Genomic DNA, 26,115 nt, shown 5'->3' with positions numbered 1-26,115 from the left:
CTCACTATTGAATTTTCCCTGTTTTTTGCATTTTCTTAATAAAGTTTATTTTGCACCCCACCTGTGTGGTAATTGCTCCCCAAGATCCCATATACCTGCTGGCAGGGACAGAAACCACACTTGAGAAACTAAGGCAGAGTAGTTGTGGCAGAGCTCTGTGCTGCAAGGAGGTGAATGAGGCAGAGATAGACCCTAGCACTGTAGTAATAGTATATTAATCCTCACATGACCACTGTCGGGTACGAAAGTGCTATATTATCCCCATTTTACAGATACGGAACTAAAGTATATGGTTTAGTTTGTGACTGAGCCAGGAATTAAATCCAGGTCTCTCAAGTCTTACTTCCATGTTCTATCCATTAGACCATACTTCCTACACATGGACTGCAACTGTAAGTATAAAATTAGTAAGTTGGAGTGACCCTCCTTTGTGAATGTACAGGTGATTTAAGCACAACACTCTTTCCACTGAGAAGGAAAAACATCAGTGGTTGACATTTGTACATCTATCAGGGGCAGGAGGAGTCTTGGACTATGCTTTGAAACAGTTGTACTGCGGGAAACAGAGTTGCACACGACTGATTATCTCTTAGGCCTGACCTTGCTCCCACAGAAGTCAGTGGGAGCTCTGCGATCAACCTCAGTGGCATCAGGATCAGAGCTTTAATTAGGACATCTCATCAGTATGAGAATATCTGTTAGTACAACTTTTGTCCCCTCATGCCTGGTAGGGGAAATGGACTCAAATGGGAAATCAACCTGGTGTTTACGGGAGAGATTAAGAGTTCCAGAGGAGGCATAAGCTCCCCAGGAGATGTGATAAAGGAATATTTCTCCCCAATGCCCTAATCTCACTCTCTTCCTGCCAGCTCTGTCCACTTTTGCATCTTCTCCAGCCATCTCCAGACCCCTTAGTGAGTAGGAGTTGGTGGTAGATTGTGGTGATTAGAAAACGGGAAGTATTCCCCTTGGGAAAACTTCAGCTACATGCTACAGTTGAAAAATTTCAACCCAAAACTGGAAGCTAGTATGAGACTGTAATGTAATAAAAGACTGCATCATAATGTGTATGCACAAGGGCACCGAATTAAGATTGCACGTGAATAGCCAATATGAATAATCATTGGGCCAGGACATGAGAGAGGACCACCAGGCCATAGAGAGAAAGGGCACGCACCTCAGATGTAGAAGTCCCAAGTTCAAGTTCCTGCTCCACTGGCTATTTAGTTATAAGAAGTGGAACAGCTTCAACAGGAGAGGTTGCATGATAGCCCAGGAGGTAGGGCACTCTTCTGCAATGGCGGAGACCCAGCTCTAAACACCTTCTCCGTTTTAGAGAGAGGCAGGAAGTGAACCCCTGCTCTTACCTGCTGAGAGAGTACCTTAATCTCTGGGGTACAGGCAAGCTACTCCTCTTCCTGCTGTTCACAAATCTTGTCCTCCTTTGCTTTTGCCTAAAATGCCCCAAAACAAATGTCAATTTACAAAACGATTCTGAAAATTTTTTTCAACTTTTTGATTTGCTGGAAATTTTGAAAATCTTTCATTTTCTGTTTGACGTGAAATTGAACTTTTTATTTTGATTTGAAACTGCCAGTAAACCAAAATCACCATTATTGCCCAGCTGTATTTTGTGAGTACCTCCTACTTGACAAAAAGCTAACATGGCTCTACCCCTCTGATACTTCCTACCTGACAGTGATGTGTAAGCAGATGTTAGTTTTATCCAAGAAAAAAAGTCCTAGTTCTTCCAAAGTATAAGTAAAAATATGTGGTGGTTTTATGAAATGATTTCTTGCTTCTTTCGCCCTTATGGCTGACATGCTTATGGTGGAGTTTGCATATGTTGCCTTCCATATTCAGAATGCCTCTGCCATGTTTGAAGTAACTTTGTTGTAAACAACAGTGTTCCTTACAAAAGCCTATATCTGACTAGTTTGTTTACAGTAACTTGGTGGAACAGTAGATAAACCTTTCTAAAACAGGCACAACTTTATATTGTACTAGTTTTTTTAAAGACATTTTAATCTCTGTACAATACTGGTTATTCTGTCTTTACTGAATCACACACATTTTCTGGTGGTATTCACTACCTTGAGCGCTAGTTTTCTGAGTAGCATGCATAATTTTGCTACCAAGGTAAAATGTCAAGGAGATTAAGCAGAAAACGTGGCCTTTATTCACTGTTCTGTAATCTATGATGAGCTCTTCCGGCATTCTAAATATATATATTTTTTGTTTAGTCCACAGCTTTATCCCAGAGGAATAGGTTGGGTTTTTTTAAAGGCATTCTTGATCAGATAGTAACTCTGTTCTGGTGCTTCAGAAACCACCAGCAGAAGCACCATCAATTAACTAAGAATTATTCAAGGTATGGCAGTGGGAAGGAGGAAGTGAAGGTAAAAACAAAAGAACATTTGAGATTTCACCACATGGGCAGATACTCTGCTGGTTTAACTCCATTCAAGTCGGTGGAGTTATGCTTGCAGAGAACTCGGCCAGAGGCTGGCTGAATCCAAGGAAGGATATAATTGATTCTGTTGATCATTTGTGGCCTTAAAACACTGTGGAAGCACAGAAAAGTAGGTAAAATCATAAATGGCCCTTCATTGTCTCTACCTGATGATCAGGTTACACAGAAAAGCAAATACACATTTATTTGTCTAAGGCACACTGTGCTTATGTTCTTAATGTGTTTGGCAAGCAATGCATAACTCTAGCCCATATCAATAATTTTGTATATACATCACACAAGAATATTAATGATCATAGAGTTATTAGTTTGCCAGTGATGCATTACATGCCCCATGTAGGATATATACCACAACAGAAGTGTTTTAGGTGTAGTGAGTACAACAGGCTCCTAAGTTCCTGACACTGTAGTGAACACCTCAAAGTGCCATGTGCGGGGGGAAGGGGGTGTCAGGGTAAAGATTATACATTTAAAAACTATAAATCTTAGAAATGTTTGGGAAGAGACTGAGTTACCTGTTAAACCTCCCCAGAAGCAAATCTTAACTCTGTTCATTTACATACGTTTGATGGAATTTACCTGTTCTCCTGCTCCATAAAAGATAAGTTTAGTACTTATCCTCCAACCCCAGAAATGTCTAGCATGTGTGCTTCTTCCCAGAGACCGGCAATACTTAGAGACACTTGCAGCTGGAAGGCACAAGTAGAGTAGGTTACTGGGAGAGGGAGCATTATTATACAAATATCAGACCTCTCACATCTTGCTACTCATCTGAGGGTTCTCTGCCACCTTCACATAGGCTGGATTTTGCCTAATTACCATGATGGGAAGTCTCCTAAAGTAATCACTGCTACTGAAGCCCCTACAGCAATCACACTCTCACTTTGGGACAAACCCCTCCACTGCTCTAAATGGATGTAGTTCCATTAGTCAATTGAGTGACCCTGATTTTTACACCAGCTGAGGATCTGGTACTTGGGCAAAATTTTGCCCCTATTTGGGTGTTCTGTATTGGGGAGGGGGGAGTGAGAGAGAGCAGGATGGAGCCAAGCAAGCTTTCCTTCTGACACCCTGTAGTAAAGTCATTCAGTGGGTAGAGGCGTAAACTGCCTTCCAGAATTGGGGTGCACAAGGGAGGTGGAAGCCATTAGCATTGCTAGTAGCTTGAGGGGGGAGCATCTGGGCAGGGTGTAGGTAGGACTATGGCTCTGTTTCTTGCATGCCACAATGATGCCTCAGATCTAATAAAGGACACCTTGCCCTGCATCCTCTAGAAGCACCATGGCGATGTAATGCCTCCTCCCACCAGCATTCCCAACCACCCCATTCCAAATACAGTTCAGCCTCAACAGAGGTATAGCCGAGCCCTCTTTTATGTGGGGAATAAGGATTGACCTCCATGGAGCCACGCTGATTTGCACCAGCTGAGGATCTGCTCCAAAACACGTAGTTACACAGAGGGGAAGAAGAACTTCTGTGACTACTCAGAGCTTCAACCAAGGAACCCCATACTAGTAGTAGCTTCTAATCACTTGGAAGTGCACAAATGCCTTCAGAATATTAAGTGGTAGATCCACAGCAGTTGAAAATTGCCATGCTCCCTTTAAGTTCATGAGCCATGATGACATGCATCAGCCCCTAAAAGTTGACCTTTTGGTAAGCACTTTGCTTTCATTGGGGTTAAGAAGTTCATGAAGCCCCATCTCTGAATCTTGTCCATATGCATAAGTGAGGAATGATCTTCCTGATTAAAATAATTCCTTGATGAAATGCTAATGGTCTCCTTGCCTGCACACAGGGAACATAGGATTGCAAGCAAAATACTGTTGAAGTAATACACTGCAAAGAATAATGCACTACACACTCCTGGTGAAGTCTCCCACAGCATTTTATACAAAATGAAAAATTAAAGGTGTTGAGGGCCTTTCCTTAATTATATGGCTCCTGTCCAATATAAGAGCACTGACAAATCAAATGCAATTGCTGGTATATGTGCTGAACATATTAATCAGGAACTCAGTTGGTATTAGTGTAGATATGACATGTAATTCCACAGGAAAGTCTACTGTGATTTGGAATTAACCCTCTGGCACCAGGATTTTCTGGCTTGACATGCTAAAGCAGAATGCGTAGTGCTAATGATGTGATCTCCAGATCTGCCTGTTCCAAGGGATTAATTAATAACATGATGTGAAAGTGTTACTCTTTTTTTTTCAGAAAGGTGGGGGAAGGGGCAAAGGATGGTTTTGCTGAATGGGGATATTAGAGTTTTTGAGAGAGCTTAGGTGGTGGTAGTATAATAAAAATGCTTCTTGCCAAAGTACAAACAAATGTATAAATGTCTAGGATATCTTAAATAAGAAAATGAATAAAAATCATATACATTAATAAGTGTGTGTGGGGCGGGGGAAAATAAGTGTTCTTGTCTTCGTGCTTGCTGCTTTGATATGAGAATGGTCTGCTTTGTAGTGGGTTTGTTGAGGCTCTGGGAGACGCTGTCTGGGGGCCAGGGACATGCTTTCCATAGCTGAAAGCTGATCCTTTTCAAAACTCTGCTTACCATTCAGAATGCACCTGTATGAAAAGGGCACTGTGCTTTGAATTGCACTTGGAACGAGTCACACAGAAAACTCTAAGGGCCAGTCCAGATTTTATCCTAATGCTGGACAAGACTTGACTGAGTTCAGAAGGGATTTTTCTTTCCTTTTTAAACTGGAATTCTGAACTGGCTAACAGGGGCAGCTCTAGGTATTTTGACACCCCAAGCATGACAGACAGGCTGCCTTCGGCGGCTTGCCTGTGGGAGGTCTCCGGTCCCACGGATTCGGCGGCATGCCTGCAGGAGGTCCACTGAAGCTGCAGGACCAGAGGACCCTCTGCAGGCATGACGCTGAAGGCAACCTGCCTGCCACCCTCACAGTGACCGGCAGAGCACCCCCCATGGCTTGCCACCCCAGGCACGTGCTTGGCGTGCTGGTGCCTGGAGCCGCCCCTGCTTGCTAAGAGGGTTTTAATACATCTCTCCAAATATCCTTCTAAAAGGAATACATCTCTGGAAGAAGTATGTCTTAGTGGGGCAGTGCAAATATCACTACCTCAATCTCTCACCAACATGCATGCTTCTACCCTGGTCTGGACTGAGTTACTGGCTTCTCTGACTCTCTGAGTCCCGGCTACTGTTGTACTGATGGTTTTGTGATGGGAATGCTTTATAGCAACATGCCCACTAAGAACTGGAGAAAGTCATAGGCTCCAAGGCCAGAAGGGACTATTGTTATCATCTAGGCTGACCTCCTATGTAACACAGGCCATACAGCATCTCTAGAATAATTCCTAGAGCAGAGCTTTTACAAAACAGCCACTCTTGGTTTTTAAAACTGTTGGTGATAGAGAATCCACCATGACCCTCGGTAATTTGTTCCAATGGCCAATTATTCTCTATTAAAAATGTCCACATTATTTCCAGTCTGAATTTGTCTACTTTAACATGATCCAATGGCTGGAAGTTTTCTCACCTAGACTGAAGATCCCATTATTACATTTTTGTTCCCCATTTAAATACTTGCAGCTGTAATCAAATCAACCCTTAACCTTCTCTTTGTTAAGCTACATAGATAGACTCGAAGAACAAAGTCACTATAAGGCACTTTTTTTTTTTTAATTCTTTACTTATTCTCTTGGCTCTTCTCTGAACCCTCTCCAATATTTCACCATCCTTCTTAAATTGTAGTCACCAAAACTGAACACCGTATTCCAACAGAATTGCATCAGTGCCAAATTCAGAGGTAAAATAACCTCTCTACTCCTACTTCAGATTCCACTGCTTATGCACTCAAGGATCGCATTAGCCCTTTTGTCCGCAACATAACACTGGGAGCTCAGCTGATTATCCACCACAACCCACAAATCTGTTTCAGTGTCCCTCTTTCCCAGGATAAGAGCCCCACATCCTGGAAGTATGACCTATGGTCTTTGTTCCCTGGATGTACACACAGCCATATTGAAATGCATATTGTTCACTTGTGCCCAGCTTACCAAGCTATCTGGATCACTGTCAGTGACATTTTAATGATGACCACTGGACATATGTACAGCATGGGTGGCCAAAGTACAACCTGCAAGCCTACCCCTGGTCTGCAGCCTCCAAAATCCTTAATGTGGCTCTGTAGCTCTTGGAGACTACAGGTCCCAACACTGTTCGGCCTTGAACCAAGCAACCTTCATCTTGCTTCAAGATGAAACATATGCTGGGACCTATAGTCCCTGAAGGATACACATAGAAGGTGGCTGCAATCTGCTCAGTTACACGTGAATGAAGCACAGCTCTTTGGCTTTTGTCAGATTGTCAACGCAGCAGCTAGGCAATGTTTGACCAACACTAATGCACAATGTGAATTCGGAAACTTCTTTGATTTTAAGTATTAACTAACTAGGAATCCTAGATGGAAAAGTTCATTCCTACCTTAACCCCATAGACACACACACATTCTATTACAGACTACATTGCCATCTGCCACTAATTGTATTTTTAATTGTTGCGTTTAGACCATCTCATCAATCTAATCAAAGCTAAATAAGCCCTATGGTGTTTGGCACAGCAAAGTTTACTGAGGATGTTTCTTCAATCTGCTGGGCTGCCACCAGTCAAAAGCATAATGCTAGTGAGAGGAGAGAGAACATACCCTACTTTAATACAATTGACTATTACTTTGGCCGTTCTGAATATTATCTCACAGGCAGTAGAGAAGCAGCTGGGTGACATTATCAGTAATTGCTCAATATTGCCATCACATTTGCTTACAAGAAAAGTAAAGCAACAGACTATCAATCAGTTCACAGAATATTCATAGTTTGATCCTAGTAAGCGCTTTTGAATGTCATGGCAACTGTCCCATGAGCGACAATTTTTTACTTTATTACTTCATGCTACATTCCTGACCGCGGCTGTGTTGCTCCATTAATTTTTACTTTTAAAATCTCATTTGTTTTTATAAGCTATGCAAAACATGGAGCACATATTTACTCATGCATCCTTTCTGAAATTTGATATAAGCCAACAGAACTGCAATGTGTAAACACTGCTGCTGTTATGTAGCCTGTGAGATCCTATGAAAGCATTTTTCTTCCTATATTTTTTTGAAATGTAAATTTTGGAATTATGGATGGATGTTTACATGGAGACATTTCTGCTATATATATTTTGAAGATCAGACACATCCTCAACAACAAAAGAATAATCTGTCATGGCTTTCGGACTATGAGAAAGAATTGATCTTGATGACAATTGTTTAGGCTCCAGTCTAGCAAAATACTAAGTATGTAAATAACTTTAACCACAAAAGTCAATGGTATAGTATTACCTGTTGCTGTGAGTCAGGCCCCCAAAAAATCATGATTACTTTTTAAACCTGTAAATATGGGGTTCTACTTTTTTGCCTCCTGCTTTTGAGGTTCACATGTTCAAGCTTTCATCCAGAGTCATGCGGGTTAAAACTTCTTATGAAACCTCAGATTGACGTGATTTATAAGGCTCCAGCTGCCAGGACTTGAAAGGGGGGAAAAAGTAGATATCACAAGGCCTATAATAAAAAATCTCAAGAGGTGGCAACACTCCTGGGATCATTCATATGCTTAAAATTAAGCATGAGCTTTGTTGGATTAGGACCTACACAGCACCTTATTATGAAGATATATGCTCTTGTGGTGAAGAGACAGGGCTAGGAATTAGGAAACCTGGGTTTTATTTGTGGCACTGTCAAATCTCAGACAAGTCACTTAGGGCTAGATTTTGGCATTATAGATTAGACAAAATTGGTGTATCTTTCAGTCACGTTAGCTCAGTCGAGTTTATGGATTTTGAGGTCAGAATTCACCATTGTGATCATCCAGTTTGTCCTTTTGCATAACACAAGCCAAAGAATCTCACTCAATAACTTTTGCACCAAGGCCATAACTTTGGTTTGAGCTAGAGCATAGCTTTTGGAAAGAGATCTAACCTTGACTTAGACTACAAGTCATGGAGAATTTACCACATTCCTAGGTAAAGTGTTCGTTTGGTTTTTGTTTTTCTCATGGTTAATTACTTTCCCTATTTTAAAAAAGTTCAACTTCTTATTTGTAGTCTGAATTTGTTTAGCTTCAGCTTCCAACCATTAGATCTTATTCTGCCTCTTTCTGCTAGATTACAGAGCTGCCTACTATCAGGAATCTCTTCCTCCATGTATGGGCTTGTGGACCATGATCAAGTCACTACCACTTCCCTTGGATAAGCTAAATTAGTTTAACACAGTTGAAAAGATCCATTAAGATGCAGACAAATATGTTAGATGGCTGTGTTGTAGTGCTGGTTTCCACCAGTCTACAGCACTGTTGTCTGGTTGCTTCTCAGAGTAAGACCCTCATTCTGAAATGATTGCATTTCATTATCACTGTTTTCAAGACCCAGTTCTAGTCGGAGATGGACCTCTGATCAATCCCCCAATCAGAACACCCTGAAATTCCCGAGGGGGTGAGGAGGAGGGGGGAATCCAACCCCAGATCCAAATGTGAATTTTGCCAATGGTACATATCTTTGTAGCTGAATCAAAATCCCAGATCCATCTCCTTTCCCAAAATTGTCATTTTCAGATCCCAATTTTTCAGTTCATTCCCTGCTCAAGAAATTCAAATTTCTGTGAAATTACAATGCAAAATGCTATATTGAAGCCTTTTGCTTTCTTGTCTTCCATTTTTTTAAAAAAAGGAAAGGCAAGACAGTGCTCGTACTTGTTATGAAAGTGAGAGGAGCACCTGCCACAGATATGCTAAAATGTTTTGTGGAGAAATGTACAGACTAGGTGGCATGGTGTACAGAGGCAGGATGGTGGTGTACTCAAGGCATGGGATTGGGAGCTGGGAGATCTAGGGTGAAATCCTTGTTCCATTAAATCTCTGGAGTTTTGCTATTGACTTCCAACAAAACCCAAATTTCGCCCCTCAGTTCTATTCCCAACTCTGTTAAGATTATACAGGAAGGATCTAATCAAGTCATAGAATCATAGATTATTAGGGTTGGAAGGGACATCAAGAGATCATTTAGTCCAACCCCCTGCTCAAAGCAGGACCAATACCTAAATGGCCCCCTCAGTGATTGAACTCACAACCCTGGGTTTAAGCAGGCTAATGCTCAAACCACTGAGCTAAATCTTTCAATTGTAATTTCTTTGTGCCTCAGTTTCTCCATCTCTATAATGGAACTAATACATCAGAGTGCTTAATTCTAGATCTGGGCAAAAAAAGATTTGGACACATTCTATTTGACAAAAGATGCAGTTTTGCTTGACTTGAAATGATTTGCAAATTTGACACACACAACTTTGGCCATTCCCAAAATAGTCAGAGGAGGAGGTGGTGCTGCTTCCCTCATAATCTTTTTAGCCCAGTGGCATGGGCACTCATGTGGAAACAGGGGATCCAGGTTTGAATCCATGCTCTGGATCAGAACCAAAGTGGACTCTTAAAATTCAACAAAAATTTCAAATTTCCTTTGACTTGAACAGAAATTTTGTTGGCAGTTTTTTAGAACTGCCACCAAAGTGAAAAATCAGTGCTTTGCCCAGCTCTAATTATTTCCTTAATGAATGAAATTCACCCCTTTGCACAAAGCTGGCTGAAGGGCTATTAATCAAGTGGTACATAAATCTTGTGCTGGTCTTCTTCATTGCGGTGAATTTGGTTCCACACTTGTAAAGTGCTTTGATATCCTCTTTGGAAAGGAGTGAGTTAATGACTAGACTCTTTTGGCTTGGGTGGTTGTTGCCCATCACTGCATTAAGTCCATAAGTGGAAATCAAACTGCTTGGCTTCTAAAGGGGTTTTGGAGGTGTCAACCCATATTTTATAGTTATGGAGCAGATGTCCTATTTCGCCTTGGAGATCTCATTATTGCTCAAATATGTATATGCAGATTTTTTTACATTAGCAAAGCAGCAGGTCCCTCCTCCCCCACATAGTAATATTATCTGCTGGTGTCTGTAGAAATGTTTGTCAAAAAAAATCTGAAAGTCTGTGCAAAGGGAAGTGTGCGTCAAAAAAAAAAAGTATTAGTCTTTATTAATTACAAAATGATTAATTATTTCATCTGCCCAGATATCTGTATGCACAAGTTGACTTCCTCTCTCATTTATCAGGCTTTTGGCACCATTAATCAATGGAAGTTTTAAATGTGAAGGCAGACAGGTTGATTTAAAGTGTTGCATTGTGGTAACCTCTCCTGTATACGCTGACCTGCTCTGGATCCCAGACAATCTATCACTGAGCACATCACTATCAGAGTGCAAGGTTTGATTTAGAGATGAAACTCCTGAAAGGGAAGCACCAGAAATTGCCCATCTTCAAATGAACTATGTGTATTTTGGCCAACTTAGGACCCAGTCCTCTGTTCTTTTGCTATGTCAAACTCCCATGGAGTGTTCCAGAAGTGCAGGAATGGGCTACTCCCCTACACACTGTGATAAAGAGAAATTCATAGATCAACCATGTCTCAATGTTAGTTACTAAGGGCTAGACGGTGACTTGGATTATACCATTCAAGCAAAGGATGAGGAACATCCTTCATATCCCTGTGCAGGGTCCCGTAGACCTTGGCTCAGGGGTGCAGGCATAAGCAGGGCTGTCTGCTTGCTCACTCCCTCGCTGGAGCTGTGGGGTGCAGAAAGGGTGCAACTTTATCTCAATCCCTTTTTAAATCAGGCCCCAAATCATTTCCCTTCCTTATATTCTCAACTTCCTGCCTAAACTGAACTTTGAAAATCTCAGTATACCAAGCCATGATTGCCAACTTTCATGATTTTATCATAAGCCTCCTTCTAGTTGGTATTTTTACTCAAGTCCCAGCTCCTGGAGTCATGTGACTAATGCTGAATCTCAGCTTTTTTTTTTTTTTTTTTTAAAGGTAAACCCTAGCCCTCATGGTTTCAGAGAGGTGACCCAAGCATAATCTAAAGTCTCAAGAGCCAGATGGCAAATGAAAAACTCACATTTTATTTTTTAAATCGCATGGGGTTTTAAAGCCAATTTCATGCCTTTGGAAGGCCTGACTCATCCTAAGGGTTGACAGCGTTGTAAAATTTTAGTATCATTCTGCTACAAGCATTCAAAGGTGGGGGGGGAGGGGGAGTGGCACACTTGTTTGGCTCCTGTGCTGCCCTGAAGGCAACCTTGTGCCAGTTTCTTTCATTGCAATTTCTGCTTAGAAAATGTGTATCTGAATGGCTAGTAAGCGTGGAATAGATACTTTTATGTATTTTCTTTTCCCTTTTAGAAGGGGAAGTTGTGGCTCATAAGATTTCAACAAGTTTCCTCTGAGTGACAATGTGCAGAGGCCTCTAAACTAGGAATTTTTCTTTTGCAAAAGGTTTTATGATAGAAAAAGACATAATTCCTCATCTCCTGTGCCAAAGTAACAGCCTCTTGCTGTACATATACATATCTGTAGGACAAGCTTGACTCTGGTAGCTAAGAAGCTACATTCTGATTATCAGTAAGAGCAGAGATGACTCTCTCAGTTCTAACACAGGTTAGAGATCACACCTTTTCATTAGTCCAGCTCCAGATTATTAGGTGTCCTCAGATCAGTAATGATCAAAGAATGGCTGGTTCATGTCAGCAAATGACAATGGTAAACCACAGACTCTCGTAAAATAAATTAGTTCTGTGGCTTTTCTACCCTTATCTTTCTCCTCTCTGGCAGATTTTTTTAAAAAAAATATATCATATTTTGACATTGAAAAGATGCTAGTCACAGGCTACCTTACTGATGTTTGATTTGTTTCCTCATCGCATCCATGGTGCACCGGGCACCATCCAGAACGTACAGACGTGTTTGCTAAATGAAGAACAAGCAGGTAAAAGGAAAGGAGGTCTTGTATCTAAGGCACTAGACAGGGATATGTGAGCTCAGTTCCTGGCTTTATCTTTCCACAGGCCTCTTAATCTCTCTGCCTCAGTTCCCTGATGAACATGATACACTCGCCTCTCTGTCTTATCTATTGAAATTTTAAGCTCTTTGGAGGCGGTGATGTGTGTCTTATTGTGTGTGTGTTGTAGTGTGTGTGTGGTGTGTGTGTGTGTGTGTGTGTTGTGTGTGTTGTGTGTGTGTGTGTGGTTTTTGTGGTGTGTGTGTGTGTGGTGGTGTGTGGTGTGTGATTTCTAGCACAGAGCTGGCGAACTACGGCCTGTGGAACTCCTGCTCCTGCACACTAGCACAATGCTATGGCAGCAGCACAACTGCAGAACCTCGCGACCCAGTGCTCTGTGCTGCACCGGTGGCATGGCAGGCTCCAGCACGGCTGCCTGTCCTGGTGCTGGGAGGCAGGAGATGCACCACCAGCCACTTGTGTTCCAGCAGTGCGTAAGGGGGTGGGGAGTAGGGGTTGGATAGAGGAGGTTCATATGTAGATAGGTAAGGGTTAATTTTTTTACCTGTAAGGGTGAACAAAGGGGAACCAAACACTGACAGAGAATCATCAAAGAACTGGATTTTTTTAAAGTCAGGGGCGGGATGTGTTACTCGGGTCTTTTTGTTTTCCTCGGCTGTGAGTAAACAGTTTTTTTCTAACTCCATCTTCTTCAAATTTCCCTAAACCTCTCGTGAGTACAAAACGAGAACAAATAATTCGGCTGTGATGAGCTTTGATTTGTATTTACAGGTGTGTGGTGTACTCTGTGACTGTTTATTGGCTATCTTTTAAATCAGACTGTTTATCATATTTTCTTTATAGCAAGGCCTTGTATTGATCTCTTAATGCAGTATATTGTTTGCTTTTTTTTTCTTTTTTATATAATGTGTTTTAAAACCTGGCTGAGGTTTGGGGTTTCTCCGTGAGGCTACAGGAGGGGGGTGGAAAATCTCTTCTATATTAGCTTACTAGATTTGAATGCATCGCCTTCAGGGAGTGGTAGGTGTTTCTCTTTGTTTACCTCAAGGAGTTAAGTACTGCATCGCCCAGGTCCACCAGGGAAAAGGGAGGGGAAGTCGGGAATGCATATACCGAGAGCATAGGGAAGAGACTTGTTTTTCCCTGTTGGAAATAGGGCGACCTCAGCTGTTGTCCCCTATAAATTTACTTCGTTGTCGGTAACTAGGAACCCTAAATAGTCCTAGTTGGTGGCAGCGAGATAGATCCAAGCTGGGTATAAGCTTGGGGAAGGTTCACAGTAAACACTCAGATGCTGAACTCTAAGTCCAGATTTGAGACAGACGTTTAGTACAGCAGGGGAGTTCAGGGTGGTGGTCAGGGGCTGGGGGTGTGGCTAGGGGTCGAAGCAGTCAGAGGGTGGGGAACAAGGGGGCAGGGGTCCTGGTGGGGGGGCAGTCAGGAATGAGAGGAGGGGTTGGATGAGGTGGCGGGGGGCTGTCGGGATGAGAAGCAGAGGGGGTCAGATGGGCAGGGGCTGGGCCATGCCTGGCTGTTTGGGGAGGCACAACCTCCTCTAACTGGCCCTCCATACAATTTCAGAAACCCCCAATGTGGACCTCAGGCCAGAAAGTTTGCCCGCCCCTGGTCTAGCACAATGCAGCTTGATCCCTCAACCTGCTGCTGTAAAATGGATGTGCATCAGTGTAATTTTTGTGGTCATTGGCTATTTGGTGCCATGCAGCTTCCTTCTGTGTTTCTGCAACGTGCTTCTGGATTAATGTTTTTTTAAACAAGAGAGCTTCTTTTTACAATAAAACTCTAATTACAAGTTAACATTTATTTGATTCCTTGTGACAATACTGGTGGCTCTCTAGACCACATTATGGAAAGAGCGTGATATATAAATATTCATATTTTTGTTCATTTTCCTCTTCAATATATCATCTTGTGTCTCTACTGACTATTTAAAATGTAGAATGTTTTTTTTTTTTAAATCCTCTTTCAATAACACAAGTGTGTAAGATCCTTCCAGATTCTATAATCTCATGTAGTAATAAGTGGCGGGGTGGAATCTGACATCAATGAGAATTTATCATATATAGATGGAGAAAATAGAGTGATCCGGGTTTTGTTGTTTTGCATGCATGTGCAATGCAGTGAGGAAGACTGGATGATTTCACTTCTAAGATAGATTCGTATTTATATTTTGGCCTTAACTTTTTAAATCAAATTCTCTGCAGATGCAGATCATTACCTTACAATTGTATCAATTTGCCTCTTCTAAAAGTGTTTCAACACAGGAAGCCAGATCTTGTAAATACCTTTGCATCCAGAACTCCCACTGGAATCAGTCAGGAGTCTTTGTGAATATAGGTCTGGCAGGATCAGGCCCAGAATATTAAGTATCTGATCCAAAGCCCACTGTAATGAATGGAAAGATTCCCATTGACTTCGATGAGTTCTTGGATGAGACCTTAACTGAATAGCATTTATCTTGTATTGACATTCTTTGGCTTGAAAGGCCCAATGGAAACTGACAAGCTAATGAATGTGTCAGTTGTAATTGAAATATCTTGATTTGGGGGAGGAAAGCTCTTGCGTGGTGGGGTAATGACATTTGCTCTTTTATTTATTTACATATATACACCCCTCTCTGTAGATTTGAATCAAAACTTTTGACTGAAGGAAAAAAATCAATGAGAGCAATCTTGGTTCCAGCGGAGAGGAGAGAAATGTACCAGCTTGGAGCTATCATTGTAATAAACATTTTCTCTGAACCTATAAAGGAATCTAGATCAATAGAACAATTGCTGGGAAACAAGGGAGAAATATGGAATTGTATCACTTAACATTTATAGAATGCCTCTCTTGAAACGATTTCTAAATGCATTCGTTAAGCATTGCAGCAATCCTGTAAGCAGTATTATCCCCACTTCATGGGTGAGGAGTCTAGAGCACAGAGGTCAAGTCTGAGGCTACATAATGAGTCATTGGCAGAGCCAGTAGTGACAGTCAGACTCTCTAATTCTCACAGATGTGTCCTAGCCATTAGATGACGCTCCCTTCCCATAAGGTAATGTGTGTTAGTTTTGTGCCCAGACTTGTGCGTTATCTGCATGTGGAACTCCCAATAAAATCAGTGGGTGCTCTTTGCACAAAGCATTCACAGAATAACCTTAATTTGTGTTTCATTACATTAAAGAATGGGTGAATTAGGCTGGAAGGCCTAGCGATCAGCCACTGCTCCCATGTCAAAACACACTGGTTTGTGAGTTTTTGTTTTTGTTTTTTCTGTTGCTTGCTATCTGCCTGACTTGTCACTTTCAGGTTTTGACGGGGTGTAGAAAATTTAAAGCAATGGGATATCGGGGGGCGGGAGGGGGGGAGGAGGGGAGATTTCCCTTGCTGTGTTTTCAGCCCAGCAGGCAGCCAGAAGTACCACATCTGCAAGTGACCCTGTTTTCATGAAATTTCCAGCCCAGCGTTGTTTGTAAACCTGCTAGTTCAGTCATTCCTTTCACTAACCCCTTAAAACATCTGAATTTAACTCCAGTCACTGATTACCCACCACTAGATCCACTAGTAAATCAATAGTGGAACTACAACAAGGCTATTCAGACTAAAGCAACCCTAATACTGACCACGTAACACTTCTGGCTACAAACCATGCCTCTTAACAACTGAAACCCCTTTCAGACAGTTTCTATTCAAATCCACCGTATTTAGCCTGTACATTTAATAGGAAAAGATGGCCTGGTGATTGAAGGTACTGGATTGGCCTTAAAGGTGGGTTTAGTTCCTGCCCCTGCCACAAACTTCCTTTGTGTCCTTGAGGGGCAAGTTATTTCATCTCTGCCTTTCTGTTCCCTATCTGTAAAGTGGGGATATTAATAACTTTTCTCTTTCCCCACCCATTTGTCTGTCTTGTTTAGATTGTAGGATCTTTGAAGCAGGGACTCTTACTTGGTGTTTGTAGAACGCCTACCACAATGGGGCACTGATCTCAGTAGGATTGCTGTCATACAAATAGTACATAAGAAGAATTTAGCATGTATGCAATGTAATATACCAAGTCCACTGAGGTTAGTAGATTTTAATTATAGCTTTTCTTTAAATTTTCTTTGGCTCTCCCCTGGCTGGTTGGATCTAAAACTTCAGCCTAGTGGGCAATGAAAGCTGTGGAGAGAAGCTGCTTTGCATTGATATTTTGCATGCAAATGTAATGCTGATTGAAGGATCTTGGAATGAGAGCAGGAAATTCATCAAGCAGGGACAGCATGGACAAAGAGGAGTTTGACATCAATGGCATATTCTATCTCTGACATCTTTTGTGAGACTACCCAAGTGATTGCCAACTAATCTGGGTTTATTCAGTCATGCACCCACCTGTGTCTTGGGAGCTGGACTAAGGTCTCTCTCTATCATGTGCTCATCACCCTGGCATCTGGAATGAACATTCCTTATAACAATTGAGCAATCAGGAGCCAAATTCTGCTGTTGAATCCACATTTTGCTCCCTTTCTTTGTGGGAGACACTTGGCCCACCAAGGAATGAACTTGGTCTTTAGTGCATGAAATCTGAAAAGAGCAATGTCCAGCTTTGCACAGTCCCTACTATCTATAGGAGGAGTTGTCCCTTTGGCTCACTTAGTAAAGCTCTTGCCTTTATTAACCATAAGGATTGCTGGTTTGAGTCTTGACTGTGATGACACTCAAAGGCCATATCTACACAACCACTTTTTGTCAGCAGAATTTATGTCACTCGGGTGTGAAAAAACACATCCTTGAGCAACATAAGTTACATCAGCAGAAGCGCCGGTGTGGAGAATTCCTACCAACATAGCTACTGTCTCTTGCGGAGGTGGTTTTATTATGCTGATGGGAGAGCTGTCTCTCCTGGTGGCATAGAGCGTCTTCACCAGACATGCCACAGAGGTGCAGCTGCACCAGTGCAGCTGTGCTGATGTTGTGCTTCTAGTGTAGACTAGCCCTTAAGCTTTGCATTTAGCTGTGATGCTAGAAGTATCTTTCACAGACCTGAAGAGCTCCATGTAACTCGGAAGCTTGTTTCTCTCACCAACAGAAAGGTGGCCCAATAAAATAATACTTGTGGGTGCTAGGTATTAACCTAGAGAGAGAAGCAGCAAACACACAGCTCCTATTTAAAAAGAGAGCAGGAGATGAGGAGGGATTTTTTGTCTTTAATATTTTTCATTCAAGCCCTGTTACGATATTTACAAATCTAATTCAAAGTGTACAGAATATTGCAACATACTTTTTGTAAAATGACTTTTTTCCCCAAAACATTTATAAACCTCTCAATACAGAGTGCATCTTTTATCTTCAAAAGCCATTTCTGTGGCAACATTTTAAGCAGGCTTTTTTTCCTTCCCCTGAGTCAATCTTTGGGTTGGAAAATGTTTTGACACAGAGGAAAATGTTAATGGATAATGGGCTAATCATTTGTTGTAGTTGCTTCACCACTGAAATTTGTATACATTTGAGACTGCTAATAAAAACAGAGCCATTTACACCTAATTTAGTTGATTTAGTTCTAACTCTCTTGCAGCAGCCTCTGAAGTGCACAGTTACTTAAGGTTATCATTTTGAGAAGGTTTTTAATTTAGATGGATGCCAGACATGCAGGCTATTCTTATTAGGAGTCATTCTGCACTGTCCTTTTACTGTGTATTATATAATTAGTGCACACTTAACTAGTGCAACTATTTAATAACCCCTTTGTGAGTTTCACATAATGATTATAATTATAGCCCATGATTGAACACAGAACCAGAGCATACAACAGGATGTCCTTGTGTCTTAGAATGGGATAGATTTTAATAGTTTCTCACTGTAATCTGGGGCTGAAACCGCAAAGAATTCCAGGTACGGGTAGTCATGGTTCTAATTTCAGTTGTTTTGTGTTTACACCCAGAGGGAAATCTAGTTCTTTATAAAACCTTTCAAATATAGTAGGCCTGATTTATTTATTTTTCATTTCACTGACACAAGTGTAAATCGGGAGCTACTCCAATAAAGTGAATGCTGCTATGCCAGTGATAAATCACAATTAAACCCTAACAATACTAGAAGGTCCTGAGCAATCTTGTAATCTGTCAGGAATCCGTTGGATTGTAATCTGTCGGGAACTTTCACTGCCTCTGGAAATCAACAAGAGGGGAAATGGAGTCACAGGAGTGCTCAGCACCATGCGACATTGAGCACTGTCCTCCAGATCACACCACAATTTACTTAAGGAATTAAACCTAGGCCCTGGTGGTAGAAAGATTCCCATTTACATTAATGGACTTTGCATCAGGCCTATAAGAATAGACTGTAGACTGAATTTTCTTCTTTGGGCCTGTAGAGGTCAAATTATATTGTCAGTGTTGTAAAAAGAATATTTAGTTTTAATGTGTGGGGATTTTTCTGTTTTTATGAACTGCTCACATCAGCATATTGTAACTATATTCTGGCACAGAGAACTCCTCAAACAATTAGGGATAAGGGTAAAAGTCTACAGTGCGTGTATCTTGTGCCTAAAGGCATAAAAAATTAACCTCCAGTGCCTTCAATTCCTTATGGACTTCTCTGCAAAGCCTTGCTACAGGAGATGTCTCAGAGGCATCCAAAAAAGAGGACAGCAGAAGCAGGCTGGCTTTAGGCCGATTCCCTGGAATCGGGCCCCGCACTTATGAGGGCTCTGTACCCACACCAAAAAGGGCCCCGCGCCTTAGACGCCTTTTTAATTTTTTTTTACATACCCGGCAGCGGTCCAGGACTTCAACAGCGGGGGGGTCTTCACTTGCTCCAAATCTTCGGCAGCTTTTCAGAGGTGGGGGGTCCGGAGCAAGTGAAGGACACCTCACCGCCGAAGTGCTGCCAAAGACCCAGATCACTGCCGGGTATTTGAATTGGGCCCCGCAGTTCCTAAAGCCGGTCCTGAGCAGAAGTATATTATAAAGATGCTTTTCTCTCAAGAATAGTTTTATATGTTTTAAAAAAAAATAACTTTTTTACAAATCAAGTTCACAACTTCTTAGAGCTAGGCAAAGTCTTCATTCCAGGTATGTGTTGAAAATTTAGTTGTTTTCCTTCCTTATTTACAAGTTGTTTGTGGGCCAATCTGGTTTTCTATTAGTGTTCTCTAACATGGTGTTGGACAACTTCTTAACAGAACATTTGTGTACCAGTCCTGTGGCAAGTAAAGTAGTTGGTTACATGGAAAAGTGACATCAAAAAGTATTTAGGATAGATTTTCAAAAGGGTTGTGTGTAGCTGTGCTCCCACTGAAGTCAATTGTAAAACTCCCATTGACTTCAAGTAGATTAGAACAAGGCCAATGCTGCACACTTTTGAAAATCCCATCCTTGTATTTTCAGTTTATTTTAATATATTTTATCAGATGGAAATGAGGAGGAGCCTATCCCATGTGACCAATCATCTCTTTGTGGAGCACCAGCAAGTTCTCTGTGGATCACAAGTGGTCCATGCACCAGTTTGGGACTCACGATAGCAACACATTAATTAATGCATAAGTATTCACGAAAGAGTTGAAGCCAACAAACTTTAGTCAAGGGATTCTTCCCAAGACGCACACCTCAGGCCAGCTGGAGTTGGCTGGTGTAAACTGGAGCTGGCTCCATTGTCACTAATGGAATGATATCAATTTACACCATTGGAGGATCTGGTCCATTGCCTCTACACAATTCATGCTATGTATGTCACTAGCCACCTGAGCCACATAATACTCTTTACTATTTCCTTTTGAATGGGAGCGTAATAATGACTGATTAACAAATGCCGTAGAATCAGTCATGCTAAAATTTGTGAAAATGCTCAGATTTCCTGGACATTCATGAATAGCTGTCAGCTACTGAAATGCACTCAGACAATAAGTAATCTGACCTCAGCCAATAATCTGCAGCCTGAATGCCTTGCTTTTATCCACAAAAACCTGTGCAATCACTTCTTTGTGTTATCCACTCAGCTCTACAGCTTTCTTTAGGCGTAAACATTTTCTCCCAGCTTCAGTTTCTTTCAAGTGCTTCACTGACAACCTTGGATCACCTAATTTCATTAACTTCCTGATGAAGAGGGAAGAAGCTGGTGTTAATATTTTCTCTGATCTCATTGGAATGATAAATAGGACTCTAGGTGTTTGGGTTTTTTTTTAATTGAGGCCACTGAGCTGAAATAAAATACCTGCAGGTATTTGAGTGAGCTGAGTTAGTATGAATACACTGACAAAATTCATCATTCTTTTTCATATGAAGTTAGGACGTATTGCAGTCAATGAGAAGACTCTCATTGAGTTCCCTGAGCATTAAATCAATGCCCAAGGGCCAGATTTGTAAAGATACTTAGTGCCTATCTGCATCTTTAGGCACCTGAGTAGGATTTTTTTTTTTCTGCATCTTTGGGTGCTTAGATAAGTGTTTCTCAAACTGGGGTCGCCGCTTGTGTAGGGAAAGCCCCTGGTGGGCCGGGCCGGTTTGTTTACCTACCCCGTCCGCAGGTCCAGCCGCTCACGGCTCCCACCGGCCGTGGTTCGCTGCTCCAGGACAATGGGAGCTGCTGGAAGCGGTGTAAGCCAAGGGACTTACTGGCCAATGCTTCCAGCAGCTCCCATTGGCCTGCAGCGGCAAACCACAGCCACTGGGAGCTGTGATTGGCCAGACCTGCGGACAGGGCAGGTAAACAAACTGGCCCGGCCTGCCAGGGGCTTTCCCTACACAAGCGGCAACCCCAGATTGAGAAACACTGGCTCAGATGTTTTACCAATCTGGCCTTTAGTTCTTCTGAAAGGCAATAACCACAGGAAATGTACAGTGCTGGCAGCAGCATTACAAGTTTGCCAGAGTGTCTCAGCTCTTCCTATATGGAAGGAAGGATGGATGACGCTCCCTGCCCATCACCATAAAAATATTTATAGTGCTGTAGAGACCTAAAGCCCCCATCCCCTGCCCCACTAGATTAAATATGATGAAGCCCAGAAAAATAAAGGGGTGTGAGAGGAGGTTTTGTGAAGAGAAGGGTGGCTTGCACAGATGAGTTCTAGGATGTTTAACAGATATGTGCAAGACAACTGTTCTGTGCAAGACGATGGTACAAATCCACTGGGGAGGATGACTGTCAAGGAGTAAAATATTGGAGAATTCCCCCCTCAGAGTTGCTAGTAAGTTGAAGGGGTAGGCTCAGAGACACCTTCAGAGTAGGGAGGGGGAGAGATTAGCAGAAACCCACACCCCTGTACCAGCCAGGATGCCCCGGAGTGGAGGAGAGACATTGAGAGAAACTGTTCCTTCTCCTTCCCACCAACTGGGTAGGGTTGCCAACTTTCTGCTTGCAGAAAACCAAAGACCATTGCCCCACCCCTGCCCTGCCCTTCCTCTGAGGCCAGGACCCCTCTCATGCCATCCCTTCCCTACAAGGCCACCCAGAGGATTCAGGGGGCCTGGGGCAAAGCGGGGGAGCTGTGGTGCTTGTACTTACCCAGCGGCGGCCCAGGATTTTGCCAGCAGGGGGCCCTTCAGTTGCTCCGCGCCTTTGGCAGCACTGAAGGGTCCCTCGCCGCTGAAATGCCGCTGAAGTCCCGGACCACCGCTGGGCCAGGGCTCGTGGGGCCCCTGCAGGCAGAGGTGAAAGTAAGCCAGTACGCTCCGGTACGGCGTCCCGGCAAGAGCCGGTGTGCTCTACCGGGGCAGATCAACTTCCCCAGGCAGCAATTTAAAGGGCTTGGGGCCCCGGGCCCTTTAAATCACTCAAAAACCCACCCACCCAAACACCTATGAAACACTTAATGTTTACACTCAAAAAACATCCCTATAGCTATTGAGAGCAAACCCTTTGCACTTTTTAGAGTTCTGAAATTTCCCATATTTCAAATTGCCCTGTGCTGCCCTGCCTGTCAGTCCCCCTTGCCCCGCATTCTCATCAGCGCCCCACCGGTTGGTCCCCCCCACCCCGCCAGCCAGTCCCCTCCTACCCTGTGCCCCCAGCAGCTCCCTGTCAGCAGCTGGAGCCCTGCCTCTTTAAATCGTCCCCCAAGCCCTGCTGCCAGATCCCCAGGGAGGTGGCAGCAGGGCCTTGGCGGCTATTTAAAAGGCCAGGGCACCAGCCGCTGGCGGGGAGCTGCTGAGGCCACGGGGTAGGGGAGAAACAGCTGGCGGGGCACTGCTGGAGGTCCGGGGCAGCCCAGGGCAATTTGAAATATAGGAAATTTCAGAACAAATGTGTTTCATGGTTTGGCATGTTGTCCATAACAAGATATGACATCTCTAACCTCCATTGCTCTTTAGATTCCTTTTTCATTCTGTTTTCATAAGCTGCCTGTTCAGAAATCAGAGGGTAAAGCAACAGACAGAATGCCTATAAGGCATTGTTATTGGACTGAAGTCTAAGTGTGGATTTTAGATACCCTTAGGTGTGGTACTTCACAGTATAAAACTTCAAGGCCTGAATTCTCAGTTACATTATTTTATTTACACCAACTTCCATGGCCTTTTGCACTGCCAGAGTGATGTAAATGGGCTCTGGTGTAAATGAGTATCAGACCCTGCATACTATAGTGCCTTTAATTTTCAGATTTCTTTACAAACATTAAGTAACTTGGTTTCACAACACTGGTATAGGTGAGCCAGTATTGTTATCTCCAGTTCATAGAGAAGGGAACAGAGACAGAGATTAAGTGACTTGCCCAAGGTCACACAGGAAGTTAGTGGGAAAGACTGGGACTGAATCCACATCTCTTGGTTCCAACTCCTGTGCCTTAACCATAAAACACTCCTTCCCTTCATTTTTTATACAGTTAGGACTGAGTACAAATCAGCATAATTCCACTGAAGTCAAGACGGCTACCGTGATCTACATCTGTTCTAGAACTTAAAATCATACTTGCTGGGTTAGTTCCCTGAGAGTCACATCTCACAAGAGGGTCCCGGGGAGAGCAGAGATAGTCTGTCTCAGTCATGCTTCAGTAGAATCCAGACAACATAATCCAGGGCACTGACTAGAATTTAGTGGATTATTTGTTTAGATTCCCATTCCATGCCCATCAAATCATCATAGTGTCTGAGCAGTTCACTTTCCACTAACAAGGCTGCTTAAAGAGCAGAATGCAAAAGCCTGTCTGTCTATAGAATGATTAATAATTCTTAGCATTTATATAAGGCTCTTCATAGTAAAAGTCCTTTTAGTTTCACAAACAGCAGTTCACCCTGTAAAGCAGGTAGGTGTGATTGTCCCCATTCTGCAGGGAGACAAGTTGAATGGGACTTGCTGTGACCTTGGGCAAGCCACGTAGGCCAGAATGTTCAAAACTTGGGTGCCTAACATTTTCAGAAATTATTTTGAGGTAGATTAAAGGAGCTTGATTTCAGAGTATGGATCCTTTTAAGCTGTCCTCCAGAGTCACTAGCTACTTCTGACAATGTTTGTCCGTGTTTAGGCTGAATCGTGGCTACTCAACCTCTGAAAATCAGAAGACCCTTTTTTATTTAGGGGTGTAAATCTAGATCTAGGATTTTAATTTGGGCCACTTATATCTTGACAATGTTGGTCTCACCCTCTCTGTCTCCTCACCTGTTAAGATGAGGACAATATTTTTACCTCCGACTTAAATAGATTTTTTGAGGCCAGAAAGAACCGTTAGGATCGTCTAGTCTGATCTGCATAACACGGGCCCTTGAATTTCATCCCACAATTCCTGCATCAAGCCCTTAACTTCTGGTTGAACAAGAGCATATTGCTTAGAAAGACATCCTGTCTTGATTTAAAGACTTCAAGTGATAGAGCGTCCACCACATCTCCAGGGAAGCTGTTCCAATGGTTAATTGCTCACTCTTAAAAATTAGTGCCGTATTTCTAGTCAGAAATTTGCCTAAGTTCAACATCCAGCATTAGATCTTGTTATATCTTTATCTACTAGTTGAAAAGTGCTCTCTACTGTGAAATCTTCTTTCTGTGTAGGTACTTATAGGCCCTCCTGTAGTCGCCTCTTATCTTAACCTATAGGTGATGCTTAACTCATTACTGTTTGTGCACAGTTTTGAAATCTTCAGCTGCCAAATGCTGCATGTGTGAAAAGTCTTGTCACTGTGTGTTAAAGGCTTGAAGATTCCAGTTGGGGTTCTGGGGTTTTTAAACCTGCTAGCCATGCTTCATTGCCCAGAGTCACTTAACTTTACAGATTATGAAGGAAGAATTTTAAAGTACTTCTGACTGGGAGTTGATCCATGAGTTCCCCAAAGTAACAAAGTGTGTCAAACTCTGGCTGTAGTTTAGCATTTTTAATGTGTTCTCCGGGGATCTAATTTTTGTTACTTCAAATGTGAAATAACAAAAAAAACCAAGCAGCTTGTTATACCAGATGCAATTTTTAATTGCCATTGTTCATCTGCCGAGTTTGGGGTGCAAACAAAAGCTTCAGAGGGACAGGATGTGGGACCAATGGGAGAGCTGGTCTGCTAGTTTAGGAAAGTCTGAACTCAGAGAGGGCAGTTAAGATCAGCCAGTCTGCTTTGCAGAAAACAGAGCAGGACAAGCCCTCCTGGTATAAGGCACAGATTTGGAATCTGTACTGATATTTGGCATAGGTTGTCATTCCTATTTTATTAGGCCGTACTGAATGCCATGAAGGCCTGAAGACATTTTATACTACTCTAACCATGTTAATGTAACTCACATGTTTGTACCACAGCAATTTTTTATATATACATATTAGGGATGTCGATTATCACAGTTAACTCACATGATTAACTTAAAAAAATTACTTGCCATTAAAAAAAATTAATCGCAGTTTTACTCACACTGTTAAACAATAGAATACCAATTGAAATTTAATAAATATTTTTGATGTTTTTCTGCATTTTCAGATATATTGTATTCTACGTTATGCCTATGTAACAGCAACGAAACAGGGAAGTCTTTGTGGGAAAATACCAATAAAGTTATTGCATGATAGTTGCTCAAGAAAAGCTAGTGCAGAGCTGGCATAAGGGCTGTACACAAGCCTGCTCCCAAAACCTGGCAAAGAGAAGGTAGGCCAACGTGAAAGTGGGATCATAGCCAAAGTGCACTGAGCTCTGGCTGTTCTCTGCTCACCAGGGTCTATGGCATGCAGAGGTGTAAGTTGAGCAGACCTGATTAGGGTGACCAGACAGCAAATGTGAAAAATCAGGACAGGGTGTGGGGGGTAATAGGAGCCTATACAAGAAAAAGACCCAAAAATCGGGACTGTCCCTATAAAATCAGGACATCTGGTCACCCTAGACCTGATGCTACTGTAGCTTACAGTGGGGATAGGCAGGCACCCAGTGGAGTGGTAAATAATGAAGAGGACAGATACAGAGCAACCTAGATCACTTGGTAAGATGAGCACAAGCAAGCAATCTGTGTTTTTAATACAGCTAAATATATTCATCTAGGAACAAAGAATGCAAGCCATACTTACAAGATGGGGGACTCTATCCTGGGAAGCAACGACTCTGAAAAGGATTTAGATAATCAGCTGAACACAGGCACTCTGTGTGATGCTGTGGCCAAAAGAGCTAACATGATCCTTGGATGCATAAATGGGAATCTCAAATAGGAGTACAGATGTTATTTTATCTCTGTATTTGGCACTGGTGCAACCACTGCTAGAATACTCTGTCCAGTTCTGTATCCACAATTCAGGATGGATGTAGATAGACTGGAGAGGGTTCAGAAAAGAGCCATAAGAATGATTAAAGGATTAGAAAA

At 42.4% G+C, this 26,115-nt stretch overlaps 1 protein-coding gene and 1 long non-coding RNA gene across 5 annotated transcripts in view; one reads left to right on the top strand and one right to left on the bottom strand.

The window, feature by feature from the left end:
* Positions 1-26,115, top strand: part of FRMD4A (FERM domain containing 4A) — a 553,835-nt gene that overhangs the window by 148,332 nt on the left and 379,388 nt on the right. The gene's annotated exons all lie outside the window — the stretch shown is intronic.
* LOC116836414 (uncharacterized) overlaps positions 1-26,115 on the bottom strand; it is a 65,615-nt gene that overhangs the window by 14,079 nt on the left and 25,421 nt on the right. Inside the window, exon 3 of one of the 2 annotated variants that reach the window (XR_012655610.1) lies at positions 1,197-1,454. The exons of the other annotated variant lie outside the window; for it this stretch is intronic. This is a non-coding gene — a long non-coding RNA (uncharacterized LOC116836414). Of the gene's footprint in view, positions 1-1,196; positions 1,455-26,115 lie in introns of those variants that run through there. 2 annotated transcript variants of the gene reach the window in all.

Source organism: Chelonoidis abingdonii, chromosome 1 (genome assembly GCF_003597395.2).
Source record: "Chelonoidis abingdonii isolate Lonesome George chromosome 1, CheloAbing_2.0, whole genome shotgun sequence".
Classification (NCBI taxonomy): Eukaryota; Metazoa; Chordata; order Testudines; family Testudinidae; genus Chelonoidis; species Chelonoidis abingdonii.
This window is presented reverse-complemented; position numbering and strand designations above follow the sequence as displayed.